Below are 17,809 nucleotides of genomic sequence, written 5' to 3'. Positions count from 1 at the left end.
GTCCATAAATACACCACTCAGTTACCCTGTATTTTGAAAATAAAAATTGGGAGCTAGAAAATTGTAAAGGAAAATAGATTTATTTGTAATTTGGCTGCACTGGGGAGAGAAAGACTCCTGGCTTTTTTGTGCCTTTCCTGCAGGAGTATTGCAGTTTCATAGAAAACATGAAACAAAAGACAGGACTTATGCACATGCTAGTTGAATTGTGGCATAAGCTGTTTAAACTCCATGAAATCTCTTCCTCCCAGGCAAGTTCCTTCTTTTTTTTTTTCTTCTTTTTTTTTCCGGAGCTGGGGACCGAACCCAGGGCCTTGCGCTTCCTAGGTAAGCGCTCTACCACTGAACTGGCAAGTTCCTTCTTAAGCACCAAGGCTTGAGTCCTTTCTTTCCTATCATTCAATTATTTGAGATTGATTGTTTTATGGCCCCTGTATTAATAGCTCAAAGAGGGGAGGAGTAAACACGCCTTTGGAACATCATGTCACTACTTAGGTTCCTTTGTAGGATCAAAGTCACAAAACCACGTGCTCTTCTTGTATATCCAGTCTTTATTTCTCCCTAGGATTCCTTCACTAATGTAATTTCCCCTTTTCTCACACCACCAAAGTTTTTCCCTTTCTTCTTGACCATGCACATAAATCAAGTTAACATACCTTTCTTTTTGTTAATTTAAAGAACAAACAAAAGCTTCCATATTGTTATCAATTTTTTTCTTTTCCTCTTCTCAGAAAAACTCTAGATGGTATTTCAGACTTCTGAGAAACTCTGTTTTGACCTCACACCAGGAACTTTCCACTTCAACCTCCTATGCTTGGTGAAAGAGCAAGGATCAATAATAACTCATGTAGTGTAGTCAAGTGACCTCCTTCTCTATTACTTGACTAATTCCCAAAGACAGATCTCTTAGAATAATCTCTCTTAGCTGCGAGAATGTCATGCTTCTGTTTTTCTTCTGTCTTATCAGCTATTCTTTTGTAGTCTCCCTTGTTTGACCATTTCCTCATTTCTCTAAATTCTAAATGCAGTCCTGGGAGGCCACCTTAAAAGCCTAGACTTATTACAGTTTATTACGTTAAGCCCCTGGCTGATCCTTTCTGTCTCATAGCTGTCTCATATATTAAAGACTGGTGATACCAAACATTTCATCACATGTCCTAGTTATCCCTGCACTCTGGACCTGTAGATGCAATTCACTGCTTGCTATCTCCATTGGGATGATGAGAGGGAACTCACAGTGACTGACCTCAGATGTGATTTCTGATATTTCTCCCCAAACCTGTTCCTTGTGGAAAAGATATATGAAAAGGATGAGAGTGATAGAGTATGAAAGGAAAGTGGCATGTTATTCAAGTGGCACTGTGCTACCCACCCTAGAGAGAGAACACTCCCTGTACATTAATGTTTGTGTTATAGAAATTCTATCAAACGGTATGGTTTTGAACTACGTTAAGAAAGAAGAGTTTGTTCTCTCTCCTGCTGCTTTTGAATTGCTGTGATGAAACACCCTCAGCCAATACAACTTACAAGAGAAAATGCTTAACTTTGGGCTCTGGGTTGCACAGTGTTAGAGTCTATGACTATTACGTAGGGAGCGTGGCAGCAAGGGGACAGACAAGATGCTAGAGTAGCGGCTGAGAACTTAGATCCGTATCTAAGTAGGCAGAGAGGACCAACTGGAATGAGCTTTTGTAAATTTAAAGTCCACCCCCAGTGACACAGCTCCTCCAATAAGGTCGCACCTCCTACCCTTTCTGAAACATTTGCACCAACTGGGGACCACATACTCAGATGTACAAGTCTATGAGTGCTATTCTCACTCAAACCACTCTACTCTCCTCCCTTTATTAACTTTCTATGCCTTAGATTTTCATTTGTAAGATGGCATTCATCATCTGTGAGTCATTTATCCTGTTACTTCTATTCTGTACTCCTACTCAAGCTGTTAAGTCCCTGTTTTACTTTCCCAATTGAATATGAAAATCGTGACAGAGAAGATGGTATTAAGTTTTCAAGGGATTCAATTATTATAGATACTGTCGATATGTAGAAGTTAGGTAACTTCTTTTCACAACTTAAAAGTCTCAGGAAAAATTCATGGAATGGAGATCATTTCGTTAAATAATTTAAGTACCTGTAACAGGTGCTGATAAAAACAACTCTAGCCTCACAGGGGATAAGATATAGTTAATTATGAAGCCAAATATGAATAACTGTGATCTGAAAACATGGTTTACTCAACATAGTTTCAGTCATGCTCTCCCTTATGTAGATTTTGTCTTTTATAAAAATTATTTATGTATATGAGTACACTGTAGCTGTCTTCAGACACACCAGAAGAGGGCATCAGATCTCACTACAGATGGTTGGGAGCCACCATGTGGTTGCTGGGAATTGAACTCAGGACCTCTGGAAGAGCAATCAGTGCTCTTAACCACGGAGCCATCTCTCCAGCCCTCTCTGTTGTGTACTAATCAACATTTATCCTTACTAAGTTTTGCTTGTGTCTATCCTATGTCTTTAATTATTTATACATAAAAGTTCCTTGAAGGTATTGTTGAGACACATCCTGTTTTTACCTAAGCTCATTCTTACTTGTTCATAATGTAAATAATAGCATAAAACTATAGTCCAAGGCAGAGGATATTTTATATCTTTCTCTTATAAAACTATGTCAAATTCAGCCTGGTTAGTGTTGCTATGGTGATTCCATGCATACACACAGCTGCCTTCTAAGAACCTTTTTTAGCCCAGTACTTCTAAGGCCATATCATCTGTAACGCTGCTGGGGCTCCAGGTATCATGGCTATGTCTTAGCATAAAAAGGGTCAAGAGGTGAGTAGACTTTACAATTCATGTATAATTGTTACTTCTACCCCCCCATCTTGGTTTGAGATGGGGAGGAGGTATTAATAATAATCATCTTTCTGATATTTTGGTTGAGACATGAAAATTATTTGGTCAACGGATAGAAGTTGTTGCCAGGAAAACCACAAGTCTCACCTTAAACTGGATAAGAGTTTATTTGGGGGCTCTGTAGGGGTGATCATAGCATTGGGACACAGGTTCCGGTCACCCACAGTTCCATGTTTCTGGAATTCTCTGGATCTGAGCCTCTTCTACTACTTCTTATACAGCTACTTATACCTGGGTGAAGGAAAGATTAGAAAAAGAACTGGGTACACTGTACCCCAAGTAAAGCTAGAATTGATATCCCTTAGAAGAGGGATTACTCCAATTGCCAAGTGGCTAGCTACGGGAAGAGAAGCGGGAGAGGAGCAGTCTGCGGTCGCGTGCTCTAACCTGGCTTTTGGGCTGGCGATGGATGTGTCATGGAGATGAACTTCATGACTGCAGTGCGTACGTGAGCATATGCATGCTTTATTGCTCTCAAATGCTTATTTGTTAATAAAGGGACTCGCACAAATTATCACCACGTAATTTAGAGCACGCATAGACTTTTACTGCACAACCAACTGAAATGGTCATTAAGCATTTTTAATGGTGTGAGAAAGTGCTTACAATAAAGTGCTGGGAATGAGAGCAGAAATGAAAACACAGTTCAAAATGGTGACTTGCCCGGGCCTCTAAAACTGGGAAAAATCCCAGCGGGAGGATGCCACAGGTCAGCCATCTCATTTGCTTATTTGTAATTAAACTAGTTTTGTACTTAAAAAAATATTTCTCATTTAATCTTACTTAGGATTGTTTTGCATCATTTTTGCCTTTCAGAAGCGTAAAGCATGTGCCTGCTAGGGTAGAAGGGTCCTGCAACTCTAATCTAAAACAGGCAAGCAAAGACTTATGTGCAAGTTTGGATCGACCGTTGCTTCCCAAACAACCGGAAACACTGGGTATAAACAATTTCAAATCCTGAAATCATGTCGAAGTTGCAGTGCTGAAGAGTTGCCAGGTCAATGTGAGGGTGGTACCCTGGGGGGTTAAAGCTCCTGGCTGCAGTCTAGTTGTGATGCTGAACTTGATCTTTGAGGCACTTGCTTGGTGATAGAGGGTGAATTCAAGAAGAGGATGTTCTCCAGAAAAAAGCAACATTCCTAAGTCTCAAGTCTCAGGTAAGAGTGAGTCGGAAATAAACCTGCCCTGCTCAAAGAACCATAGAGCGCTTCCAACCGGAAAGGGTTAAACCCCACCCACTGACCCAACCCTCGGTTTGCCTAGTTACAGGAGGGATGTGGGTCACAAATGTGATTATTTGGAATGGTAAGTTCCTTGGTGACAAAACACAGAATCAGAAACTGTAATTACGTACAACAGAGAATATTTATCTTGAGGAGTAAACTGATCCCAACAAAAATTCTAAGTTAAAACAACAATATAAATATGGTGCCACAGAGATGGTTCTTCAGCCTCGAAGAATTCGTTCTGAGTTTGATTCTCAGCATCCACTTAGGGAAACCCTCAACTCTCTATAACCACAGCTCCAACTCTCTGGGTCCATGTACACATAGCCACTCACAGGGAAACACCCATATACACATAATTAAAAGTAAAAAGTAAAATAAATCTAAAATTATTACATTTATTTATTTGCATATATCTTGTGGGCTATATATTTGTCATGGTGCACATATGCAGCTTAGAAAGCAATTCGTGGGGATAGATTTTTTTTCTACTACTCTGCGATGCCAGGGATTGAATTTAGAACATCAGACTTAGCAGCAAGCATCTTTGTTTATCAAGCCATCTCAATGACTGTTGTATGACAAACGACTTTGTGCAGAGATGCTAAACACACCTCTATTCACTTTAGATAGGGAGGCAATGACAGATAAAGTACAGAAACCACCAAGTCCAACTTGGTGACCCAATAGGTTTTATTGGGACTACCTAGAGAAGTCCTAATACAGGAATCCCTTTCTTACAATGAGCAAGGGGTTGCTTACAGGAGAAAAACTGACTTAAAGAAAGCTTTATCATTAGATGAAGTTCACAAAAGCTGGGAATGGACCATACTGTCCATCTGGCAGGAAACTCAACAGGTTGTAGAATGTCCTTTCTAAGTACATCAATTGAACTAAACTTCTTTCAGGAAGCTGGGCTTGTCTCAGTCTTCTGTGAACTTTGGCTTGTCTGAGAATCTTTACAACTTTTATTGCTTATTTTGGCAAGGAAGGGCCTAGTGAATCCGATCAATTTCAGGGACTTCCTGAAGCTATTTTGAGTAGTTTATCTCCCTGCTTAAAGAACTTCCTTATGGGTTGAGATGTTTCAACCTCAGAGGAAAACTGTTACTTAACACTGGCCCAAATTATAAATTTAAAAAGTTGAAAAATATCAGAAGTTCAGAAAAACAATGTTCCAGTTTAAAGCAACAGAACCCTTACTTCCTTGTCCTGCTTTTCAATATGTTTTGATAGCCTCTTTATAGGACAGTGATTTCTGCAATGTAGCTTTTTCTGTATGGAGAACGTAAAGATGATTTGGTATGCAAAATGGGTCATAGAAATCTTTTATTATTGGTGTCTCACAAAAAAAATCTTTGAAGATTTATATAGGTAATGCCATACATGTTTTCAGTATTGTTATCAAGTTTGGAAAATTGTCTTCTAAATTTCTGTCACCTATAAACTATAAAATTGTTCAATGTTTATGAAGTTTTTCCTGGCAGCAAGTCATCTTAAATACTCCTTAAATTAATGACCTCCATTAACCGGTTTATTGTGGAGGCTCAGGTGGCACTGGAGTGTAATTGCTTTTATATTACCTCAGTTGGTATTTTGTGTCAAATTGGCAGGTTATTTGAATTTTATTAGTATGTGCAGATAATTCACTAGTTTATTAGTTACATTTTCAAGCTGACCAAGACTCTAGTCTAACTTTGATCTCAAGTCTTTGTCTTTCTCTTAATCATGTGCTGTTCTTGGCCTAGATTAAAGGCTTCGTTGTTGTTATTGCTGCTGTTCTGCTATCGTTTGGTTTTCTTGATGGTGGAGTAGTTTTTACTGATGTGCTGCTCATCAAATGCTTATCACTTGTTTGGATAGTCTATTAAGTTTCATTAAGACTTCCTCTCCCATTAAGTAGCAAATTTAAAAGTGACAAGAGCTACATGTTACATGGGTCTGATTTAAGATGCTGTAATTTATTTTCACTTTTATTGAAATGCTCAAAAAGAACTGCGTTTCTAAACTGAAAATGGCCCATTCAGATTTGGTGAACAGATTTTTTTTTTTTACACATTGTTAGTGTTTTGACTTTTCTTCTGATTCTTTGACAAAGTCGCTTGACATTCTTAAAATGTCACTTTCTCCCTGTTGCAAGATGAAACAGTTTTGTAATAGGCAAGACATTCAATTTCACTTGTTATCTTGTTAATAAATTGCGTGTATATTTAAAATACTCCACAAAGATCCTGATTTAAGTTAAAAACATGTAACCGTGGTGGAATCCAGAAGTATCCCATGATTTGGGGACGGATGGAGGCAGGTTTAGTCAGAAACTTTAAAGAATCCTTGACAAAAGGCAAGGGGCTTCTGCTTGCCTGAGGTCATAACATGCATATCTGTCACGATTTCTTAATAGCTTGTGACACTTTATAAAACTTGTCTCATGTCATTGAATTAACAGAGAAGTTTTCCAATTGATAAATTATTTGTGCTGCGGTAGAGTTTAAATATTTCACAGGTGATTCATGTTGGCACTATACTCTGACATACCCACACTACCGTAATAGTACTTTTTATCTTGGTTGATTATTTTTTATTCTTTCCTTCTGTATTTCACTATTTTTATTGATTATCCACCATATATTTGAAATGCACTATATTTGTGCTGGCATTTGAGGTTTTTTTGTGTGCATGTAATGAAGGGTATTACATTTAGTATGTAGTAGGTTACTGACATTGGTGTTGTTTGAAGAATTTCTGTCCTAGTTTCCTTCTCCTTTGCTATGATAAACACCATGGTTGATAAAAGGGTCTTCTTTGTTTCTTCATTTAGCTTGAATTACAGCCCATCATCAAGGGGAAGCTAAGATAGCAATTTAAGATAGGAGCTTGATTCAAAGTCCAATGGAAGAGTGTTACTTACTGGCTTGATCTCAGGTTCACATTAGGCCACCTTTCTTACACACTCTAGGATCACCTGCCTAGGAATGAAACCACCCAGAGTGGGCTGGGCCCTCCTATATCAAACAGCAATCAAGAAAATGTTCCAAAGTTATTCCTGCAGGCCAATATAATATAGGCAACCTTGAATGAGATTTCCTCTTCCCAGATGTATTAAGTAGACAACCAGTTTAGTCACCATACTATCATATTATTATTAATGATGAAAAATAGCACAATCATCATCTCTTCTAAAATCCATTTATCTTTAACTACTCAATGACCCCCCACATCACTTTGTATTCTATATACTTTTTGCTTGCCATTTTCTCTTTGGATTTGTCAAATTTTTGAAAAATGTCCCTAAGCGCTTCATAGTCAAGTGCTAATACAAATTTTACTTTGTAAAATATATAACTATTTTAATAACTATATAAAATATAATACATTTCTATTTAATGTCATGTTGGTTGAACTCTTGCTCTAGCCTTTTCTCTAGCGACTACTGTGGTGAATTTTCCATACTCAGTATTGTATCATCTATGATAATGACAGATTTCTTTGCCTTTTAACCTTTTCCATTCTCAATGTGCTTGTTGTGACCATAGGATGTTGTTGAATAGCATGGATGATAATAGATCATATGATCATCCTCTTGAAACAACAGAGGACATATTCAATGTTTTCCCATTTGCAAAGATGCATCAGAAAGTTTTATCTTATAATTAATTTTTTTATAACACTCACACTCCAATTGGAAGGATCTGGATGATCTTTAGATGAAGGGGCCAGCATATGGGATTGGATGATGATGGGGCTGCCATGGTGCTAGCGGTCTGAGGGTCAGTGCATATGGTAGAGATTTAGAAGAAGGTGGAGGGTGAGAGATATAGACCAGGAGTGCTTAGTCCCTTTCTTTTATCTAAGGGAGCACTTGGATGCTTGGGTAAGAGGTCATTTGTCCCTGGACAGAACCATAAGGTCTTTTCTCCTTTCTGTCTGAGTTTATCTTGTCGTATTTTCTTTTCCCAAAAGAGAGTGCATTATCATTGATCAGAGAGTGGGAAAGTGATGAGCTTATACTCCCAAGGCAGACAATTGAGCAAATCTCTCCATGAGCATCAGTGCCGAGGGAAGCAGAGGATATTTCTAACCACTCTGAGAAAGATAGAAGTCATACACGCTTTATGCCTAGTTATTTTAATTTTGTCTTAGAGTATTACTCATATAATTTTGTTTTTATTTTGTTTGTGTACTGTGAAGATATGTCAGGGCAGGTTAAAATCCCTCTCGGATGTAGCCCTCACCTCCCATGTATCATCCCAGCTGTGCCATTCCACAGTTGTTACGATGTCCACCATCCTTCCGGGTAGTTTTCAGTGAGTTTCTATCCACAAATGGCTTTAGGAAATGTATAGTGTATTGACTTTGAGAATTTAATTTGATTACATACCTGCTACATTCTTCTTGCAGTACTGAGTACTGTTTGGAATATCAGGTTCCTCAAAAGGTGTCATTAGAAATAACTGGTAAACCTATAGTGAAGCCTTTTCTTCTGGACATGTTTGCCAGGGATGACAATGAACTTGGAGATGAAAGATGCTAATATCATAGAAACTCAGAACGAAGAAAACTGAAAATGACTTAATTGACAGTGGACACTAAATGCCAAATAAAGAAAACCCAGCACGTCATAACTTCCTTCTGCCCTTGCCCATGCTCCTGTATACCTCAGCAACAAAGTGTGTAAGGGGAGGTTCCAGTTGGTACCCAATGGCTACTCATACAGTTTCCTTTCTTTAAGATGAAATCTGAAAGAAGAGACTAAATCAGTTTCCTTAAAGCACAAAAGACCTTTTTCAATTTTGACAGGATGGCTCAGAGATGAAGGGTGATTATGAGGCATGTGTTTTAAGGATATGTCTCCAATTATCCTCTTCCCTTCATCGTTGAGACGCAGTGCCTGGATGAGAAGGACTGGGCCGATGTCCTCTTCAGAAATTCATTACACGCAGCAGCCACTTTCTGACCTTTGCCTGGGAGTGATTTCGTAATGCACTCATGATGGACGATTTTTAAACTCTAAAGGCAGATAAAGTAGCATTGTTAGAGGAGTGATATCTGTGGTGAAAGGAACGCTAGTGCCTGGAAATTGAATTCTTTGAGGGAAGGATATCATGGCAAAAGACAGAAAGAATTGTGTCTTGATTTTCAATATATTAACGTATTCAAAGAGCTCCATCCACTTCTGCAAAGGAATCAGAGGGCACTAGATTCCCAAACACATTAGAAATAATTCAGCTGCTGAAATAAAAAGGCAGGGAAGTAAGGGAAGGGCAGACAAGCTGTAGGGCGAGATCAAGGTCAGGCACCTGGTTAGTGAATAGCACAAGAAATGCTCAGGCTTCCAGAATGAGGTGCAGAAGTGTGTGCTCTGCAGTAAGCTGTCTCCTCGGCTTGACAACTTGGCCATCACTGATCCATGTATTGAATGATGAACTGAGATTGGGTGACATCTTTAAGGGAGAGTATGGTATGTGAGAAGGGTGTTAGGATGGACTTCAACCTGAATCTGCCACTTGTGATTTAACTTTAGATAAACTGATGGACAAGTTTAGTGTACCTACTTGAAAAGCCTGCAGGACACTGGGAGAAAGTTAGACTATAGCAGACTCTGCAGAAGTGACAACTTCTGTTTTCTCTGTGTAAAAAGATGTCATAAGTGGAGGAGGAGAAACAGATACACAACAAAATCCATAATTAACCTTTATTTGAAATGATTCATAACTTGGTCTAACATATTTTCTTTTCTTTCCTTTCCTGATATAGTACATAAAGTGTCCAGTTATATCTGTCTTTTTCTTTTTCTCCTTTCTTTCTTTCTTTCTTTCTTTCTTTCTTTCTTTCTTTCTTTCTTTCTTTCTCTCTCTCTCTCTCTTTCTTTCTTTCTTTCTTTCTTTCTTTCTTTCTTTCTTTCTTTCTTTCTCTCTTTCTTTGCCAAACCAATGTGATATTGAGACTCCTGGGTTGCTGGTGTATTTTGACCTGGGTTATCCCCTACATGCTCATGTTTTAACTTGTTTTCTAGATGGTGGTAATGCTAAAGAGAACTATCAGAATCTTTATAAAGTGTGACTCAGAGATGAAGGTAGTAGGCCTTTGGGGGTAAGCCTTTACAGCAGACACTGAGATCCAGCCCTCTCCATCATGATGTGAACAGCTTTTCCTGAACACAGGTTCAGGAGCCTAACCAAATATTTTGGAATGTTTGTTGATGTTATCCCAGGAAAAGTTACCAGTAATGACTCCCCAAAATGGTGCAGAACTTTCTGGATTATGCAGTAGCCTAGGATTAGCTAGTCTGGGGGTTCAGAACTTCTTATTTCTTAGGCAGTACCTTAGCATTTGGGAAACTCATTTTGAAGATGAAACAAAATGTTCTTAAGTTTTACTCAATGTGATATTAGCTTGGAAAGGAAGCCATCATGTCTGAAGGACTACACATTGGGATTATTAAAATATTTTTTGATAAACCAATTAATGGTAATTCAGTAAGAATATTAATGTCATCCTCTACTTTTTGAGGAGCTAAGGATAATTAAATCATGACATCTCTGGGGAAGCATAGTCTTTACTCTTGTATATGAGAAAACGAAGTAGAAGATCAATGCAAAGACTTACGTTTGGGTTTCCTGTTCATCTGACATTGACTAAACACCCAGAAGAGACTAAATATGTCCCTAGAGAGGGGCCCTTAACTGCCAGCAATGAGGCAGAATTAGATGATTACATAACACTAGCTCTGTGTTCTTTCTAGAAGAAAGTGGAAGAATCTCCTGAGAGTTAAGTAGAAGGAAGCTCAGAGATGCCAGGAAGGAGAGAAACCATGAGATAATGTCAAGCTATGAGCTACACTGTGAATGTAATGCTCAGGTTACAACAGCAGTCTCTCAGAGCAAGGGTAATAGGATATGAAAGGACACTTGAGAAAGAAAGTGGAGGCTGATAGAATTGGGAAGACAGGCTGTTGTATGAAAATCTAGTAGATGGACGGATGGTATCATAGCTAGGGTTTTACTGCTGTGAACAGACACCATGGCCAGGGCAAGTCTTATAAAGGATAACGTTTAATTGGGGCTGGCCTAAAGGTTCAGAAGTTCAGTCCATTATCAAGGCAGGAACATAGCCACATCCAAGAAGGCATGGTGCAGGAGTAGCTGAGAGTCTTACATCTTCATCTGAAGGCTGCTAGCAGAATGCTCACTCCACATCAGTTATGACAAAGATATCAAAGATCCACACCCATGATGCCATACCTACTCCAACAGGGCCACACCTCTCAACAGTGCCACTCCCTGGGCCAAGCACATACAAACCACCACAGATGGTGAAAACAACAAGGGGATTTTGTAGACTCTGGGCCTTTCTCTCAACATTCAACATATCACAGTCATGTTTTTGGAATGCCCAGGATGAAGGTTGGGCAAAATTTAATTCATCTTATCCCTGCTCATGGAAGGAGTCATGAGCAGGAATAAGCTCTTCTGGAAGGGTCTTGCCTCAGCAGCTCTAGAACCTTCTCAGAAGTGTCAAATGCACTGTGAGTGATACACAGAGTTTTATATCTGGGATAAGAGACCCATAGCCAGCCCTTAAGAACAATTTCTCTCTAGTCTCAGAAGAACATTGGGAAGCACCTTTTGGTTTCTAGCACTCACTGTGGGGATTTCAATTTGATATTTCATACTTATCCAGCTACGGGTCCATGATTCTTGCTTGAAGTGTATGTATGTATGTATGTATGTATGTATGTATGTATGTATGTATGTATGTATTGAAGTGTATGATCCAGTCCAGGCTGATATGAGTAAGAGTATTTATAGGAGAAATAAAGGCAGAGAGACTGAGTGATCTAGTTCCACATCTGTTGTAATAGATATGCTGACAAAAACAACCTGGGAGGCAAAGGTTTATTTTAGCTCACAGTTCCAGATTATAGCTCATTACTACAGCTAAGACCAAAGAACAATTAACACGTGAGTGGTTATTTGTGCTTAGCCTCGTATCTATATTTACACAGTCCAGTAGTGAGAACCTAGGGAATGGTACCACACATGGTGGCTGCATCTTCCCAACCTGTATTCTAAAGCAATACAGGCGATTATTTCAGGGCCACAGTCACAAACTCACTTGAGCTACACAATCCTTTATTGCGATCCTCTTCTTAACTGATTCTACAGTGGATTGACAATTAAAACTAACAATCATTTATTTGCAACTATAACAATGTTGAGAGCAATGGAAAGCAAATGACACTAGCTGATAAAAACCATGGCTGAGAGATGCAGAATGTGCTCCTTATTTTGGGTGATGAAGCTCCAAAAGCCACTGGTAGCTTGATTTGACAAAAATAGTAGCTAACAACAGCTCGTCTAGAAAATGTGTATGGCACTGGGAAGGAAATTCTTTATCTTTAACAATGCAGGGAGGGAAGAAGTGCCATATCTGATTTGATGAGTGTCAGTTATTTGATTAAGAAGACATACATAATTTTATGTTACACAGATATTATAGGTCCTTTGGCAGGATTAGAAGCCTTAAACCACCTTCAATGGTCCACTTGGATATCTCCCACCCTCAGTTGGAGCTTCTTTTGTGACTAGTACAGATAAGTGTACTCACTGAGATCTTATAACAAGATATGGGTGGAGCTTGGTCCAGCTCTCCTTGTGGATGTCACTGGTGTTTGCACAAGTCGTGGAGATTGTTTAGGGGTCAGGGTCAAATCTGAGTCCTCTTACTTCCCTCATACAACTTCCGCAACCGTTTCTGCTATCCCTTCAAGCCTGTGAGAAGTGGTGGGCTCATGTAAGTTTCCTTCCTTGTCTCCCGAGTGGGTTCTTCCCTCACTCTCATGCTGTCTGAGCTCTGTGTAGCACAATGGTTTGTGCGCTAAGGATGTTTAAGGTCTAGGTAGGATTTACTTCCCCTTTCCAACAGGAAGGGATTGTTAAGTCTATAGGCACATGGCCAAATATATAGAAGAAAGCCCAGTGTACCATTCGGAAATCATCAATTATAGAAAGTAGGAAAACATTCTTGAAGAAGATAATGATCTTCTGCCAGGTCTAGTTTTTCTCACTGTCTATGCCACTCTACATATCTCTCTTATTTCACAGATTTACCAATGTTTGGTGCCTGGATTTTGACTTTCCAGAACTTCAGTAGCCACTTTGGTTGCTCCTGATTCCACTTGAACTATTGTTTTTTTTTCTTGCTGTGTAATTACAGCCTAAGCTGGAAGTCTTGATAACAGTAAACTAGAAAACCCCTGTTAACGGGCATGTGTACCACAGAATAGAAATGAAGGCATTTGTATGATAAATGAAGGAGTGGTACCTTGTAGGAGCAGTGAACATGAAGGTTAGGTGATGTGGATATTCAATGACATTTTCTCGTGTCCAGGGATTGTGCTTGGGAATTATATTTCCCTCGGGTTGGAGGCTGATGTTAAGTAGGCAGAGAATTGGAAGCTGATAAAGGAATTACCAATACTGCCGTTTGTTTTACAAATTTCAATTAAAAGATTTAATATGATGGCTAAGCTATAAATTGCATTTAGTAAAGCTATAAGACTGGCATTTTCCTTAATTTAATATTCTTGCTTAGTGCCAGGAGGCATTAATCCTGGAGGCGTTGAGTGATCCCAAACTCAAACTAAATCCCTAGTATTTATGATTCCTGATTAAACAAAAAGTACTGTGCATTAGGCCGCAGAGTAGAATAAAGTAATATTTTTCTTCCTTTTTAGAGCTGAGAATTTAATAGGATCCCACTGCACTCAAACGTTTAACAAACCTCAGAATAGAGTGAATGTTTATACAAATCTCTACAGTTTCTCTTTCATTAGCCTGACAATTGTAAATGAAATAGATTTTACTTTGTTCTGTCTCCAACTCAATAAAGACGAACATTTAAGGAAAATAAGCATCACAGCATGAACGTTGCGTCTAGTATCACCAGTTTGTAAAAATCTTTAAAGGGCCAGTTTCGTTTAATATATAGGACTGGAGGTCTTATGATATTTCCACTCAGGTGAAGAGAGCTTGTCCTCTTTAACCATGGGGTGTAAAACAACTTTGATAATTCTTCGCATTTTCCATTTACACTGCTAAAGGGCTAATTCTAATGCTTCTGCCCCTGTGTGTGTGTGTGTGTGTGTGTGTGTGTGTGTGTGTGTGTGTGTGTGTAGAAGGTGGTCAGTGTACAGTTACACTCCAGATGCTCAAGTCCTTTATATAAAATTGTGTGGTACCATTTGAACATAACTCTAACCCTCTTTTACTTCATATCACTTCTACATTACTTCAATACCTAGTAAAATGTAAATGATATGCAAGTAACAATTATTTGTGAGTTGATTACAGGAAGAAAAGGACAGTACAGTTACAGAACTGATAGCCTCTATTAGATAAAAGGATATAGGACCTAGATAAGGGAAAGTGGTTACCTATTTATATAATCCTTATTTAATTTAATACACATTTACATATAATATATAATTTTGTAATATACTAATGTGCCTGATTCTTTTGGTTTCATTTAGTACGGTTTTTTTAAAAATTATTTTCAGTAAGACCAGTGACATGGAAGGACAAAGACACCTAAATCAAATGTTCCTTCACTGTTCTTTCTTGCTGCTCAGGCAATGTCCTGGTGATTGGAAGTGGACTAACATGATCAAAGCACACAGCGAGAAAATAAATGCAGGACACAGAAACCAAGAAGATACCAATCACAACACTGACTGTAAAATAGCAGGACAGCAGACTAAGTCAGAGTTTGAGAATGCTTTACTAAGAGCCCCAGAAGATATTTATGCATAGGTGTTACTCATGGTGCCATCTCATGAAAATAGTTACAAACAATAGCCTTCTCGACCATGGATTTCATTGCTCTGCAGAGCAAGTTGCTTATAGCTATTTGGCTCTTTCCTATGCCTTAGTTCCCTGTTATTTCTGTCCCGGTCATATTGCCTTATTTTGTTTTTCTTGGTTGATTTGCTTCTATTCCTTTTGTGGTACTCGGAATCCAACCCAGTAAGCAGGTGTTGGACCATTGGACTACATCCTCAGCTTTGAATTTCTTTCAAGTTATATCTCCTTCCTTATTCATAGAAAATGTGTGCATATTGTCCATACAGGACACATACACCAAATGTATTATGGTGCATTGATTAGTTCTTAGCCCTACCCAACTGGGTCACCTAGTTGCCTTTTGGTTCCAAGAGAAGTCTTCCTCCTCTCTGTATTAGGCAAGACTGCCTTGCTACATGTACTCACACTACCCTTGGCAACTTACTACCATTGCAGTTGGCTACTAATCTATTCCATTTTTAGCTCTTTAATATCTGCCTCCTTGTATGGATAGATATTTTCATAGGAGTAAGGACTATAATATTTCTTGTTTACAATTACATTGCCTGGTACATGATAAGGAAAAAGCTAATAAAATTGATATACAAACAAAGCAGGGACCTGGTATTATACATTGATTTGTACCCCTTTGAAATACACTAAATCATATGAGTTTCTGATATGTAGATATAACCTCATCTGGAAACAGGGTTTTCACAGATGTCATTAAAGTCATTAGGATTGGACCATAATACACCATGATTAGCATTCATACAACAAAACAAAATTATACAAACCAATGAAGACAGATACACATATAGGAAGCTGTGTGGCAAGAGAAGCAGAGAATTGGAGTGATGTAGCAATTAAACTATGAATACAGATCAGTGGCCATGATAAGAAGCTGGGAAGATAAAAGAAAGGATTCCACTGCCAATCTTAGACACCTTGATTTCAGACTTGGAGCTTCCAGAATTGGGAAACAGCAAGTTCTATTTGTTTAAAGTCACCCAGTTTAGAAAACATTATTAGAAGACTCTTACAAACAGAGATGATGACAAAGGTTAAAACAGCCAGCAGCAAGTGGTTCTGATGCCTGTGGTAGAGGGCGGTGGAACTTGGGACTTGATTGATTGGGTCTGTGAAGCATGGTATAATTGAGCTGAGAAGAAAGGCACTTTTCAGGGGTTGGGTTTGGCAAATCCAAAGAAAGGACACCTATGAGAAAAGCTGAAATTTAAAACACACACATGTATGTACTATAATTGCATGGTTTTATTTATTCTTAAATATATCCCATGGGTAAATTGTATTACCATTATTTCATAGGTAAAGAAGCTTGGAAAGAATGATGTTAAGAAACAGAAGCACCATGACTTGAACCCAGTCAACTGTGAAGAACAAATATCAGGGACAGATAATCACAGAAAGTATGATGTTATATCTAGTTTTCTAGCCATTTAGTCCCTGGAGATATTTATGAAGAATTTATATGGGTCAAGTTTTTTTTTTTTATCAGTTGGAGCTATACATTGGGGCCTGGCCTATTTCAAAGATCTTATTGACATTGAGGTACATGCTTCTATCCCAAGTTTGTTTTTGACAACACTGCCAATCAGTCTACATGTTTCATATGCCCCTAGGCAGTAGGATCTGATGTTGTCATCATATCTGAAACTTTGGATTTAGCATTGCCTCATTAAAACTCAGAGCTCCTGGTGCCATCTCATAGTTGACTTCTTCTCTTACATGGCCTTTTCTTCAGCTTCCAAAGTAGGTCAACTAGTATCCTAGGCTGAGAGAAGGAGAATGTAGAGAAATCAAAAGCTAGAAGCAATTTCACTGGGGATCATTAAATTTTCCTGCAGAAAAAGCCACATCTCTGAAATATGAAGTGTTTTCTCAGAATTCCCAAGAGAATGAGATTCCCTTTTGTCTCTGGGGGAAACAAGTGTGGGATAGTGGATAGAGGGGAATATAGTCGGTTAGAAACTTGCTGCTTCTAAGTTAACTTTGACATGTTGGAACAATTACTCTCAAAGAAGTTGGGCTGAAACTTGAGTTACACACTACTGTGGAATGCCACACGGGTGTTGAAAATTGAATCTGGGTTATCTTGTAGAGCAACAAGCTCTCTTAACCATGGAACCATCTTTCCAGCCCCCAAATAGAATTTCCAAAGACAAAATGAAATTATGTAGTTAAAGGTGTTTCTACATCCAGTTCAATTGCTCTAAGAAGATTCTAGTGGGAAGAGTCATCTTTTTTCCCATTTGTGTGCCAGTAGTATTTTCATAGTTATTTTGTATGTTTCAGCTTTACTCTTTTCTATTTGTTCTCTTGCATCTTTTTGATCAGTTTATCTATCAGTTTATCAGCCTATCTATCTGTCTGTCTATCTATCTATCTATCTATCTATCTATCTATCTATCTATCTATCTATCTATCTATCTGTCTACCTATCTATCCATCCATCCATATACCCATTCATCCATCTACCCATCCAACCATCTGTCCATCCATCCGTCATGTCTGTCTATCTGTCTGTCTGTCTATCTATCTATCTATCTATCTATCTATCTATCTATCTATCTATCTATCTATCTATCTATCATTTCAGCCTTGCAGAAGCTCAAAATGTTTGTAGCCTCCATCCCCTCTGCTAGACACCCTAGATGAGTAGCACAAGTACATTTTGAGGGAGATGCTCTTTAGACGGACTCTATATACTACTTGCTTTGTACTAAGTTATGAGACCTCTAGGGAAATTTGGAAATTTGGGACATATCAGGGTTTTTCATTATTATTTTCTTCTCTAGTTATTTC

At 38.5% G+C, this 17,809-nt stretch overlaps 1 long non-coding RNA gene across 2 annotated transcripts in view; it reads left to right on the top strand.

The window, feature by feature from the left end:
- Window positions 1–2,747: 2,747 nt before the first annotated feature.
- The window catches only part of LOC102546921 (uncharacterized), a 41,033-nt gene continuing 25,971 nt past the window's right edge, over window positions 2,748–17,809 (top strand). For both annotated transcript variants that reach the window (XR_015639717.1, XR_015639716.1), the window contains exons 1-3: window positions 2,748–2,835; window positions 3,733–4,073; window positions 16,313–16,413. This is a non-coding gene — a long non-coding RNA (uncharacterized LOC102546921). The remainder of the gene's footprint in view (window positions 2,836–3,732; window positions 4,074–16,312; window positions 16,414–17,809) is intronic.

This window comes from Rattus norvegicus, chromosome 16, assembly GCF_021556685.1.
Source record: "Rattus norvegicus strain SHRSP/BbbUtx chromosome 16, alternate assembly SHRSP_T2T, whole genome shotgun sequence".
Taxonomy (NCBI): Eukaryota; Metazoa; Chordata; class Mammalia; order Rodentia; family Muridae; genus Rattus; species Rattus norvegicus.
This window is presented reverse-complemented; position numbering and strand designations above follow the sequence as displayed.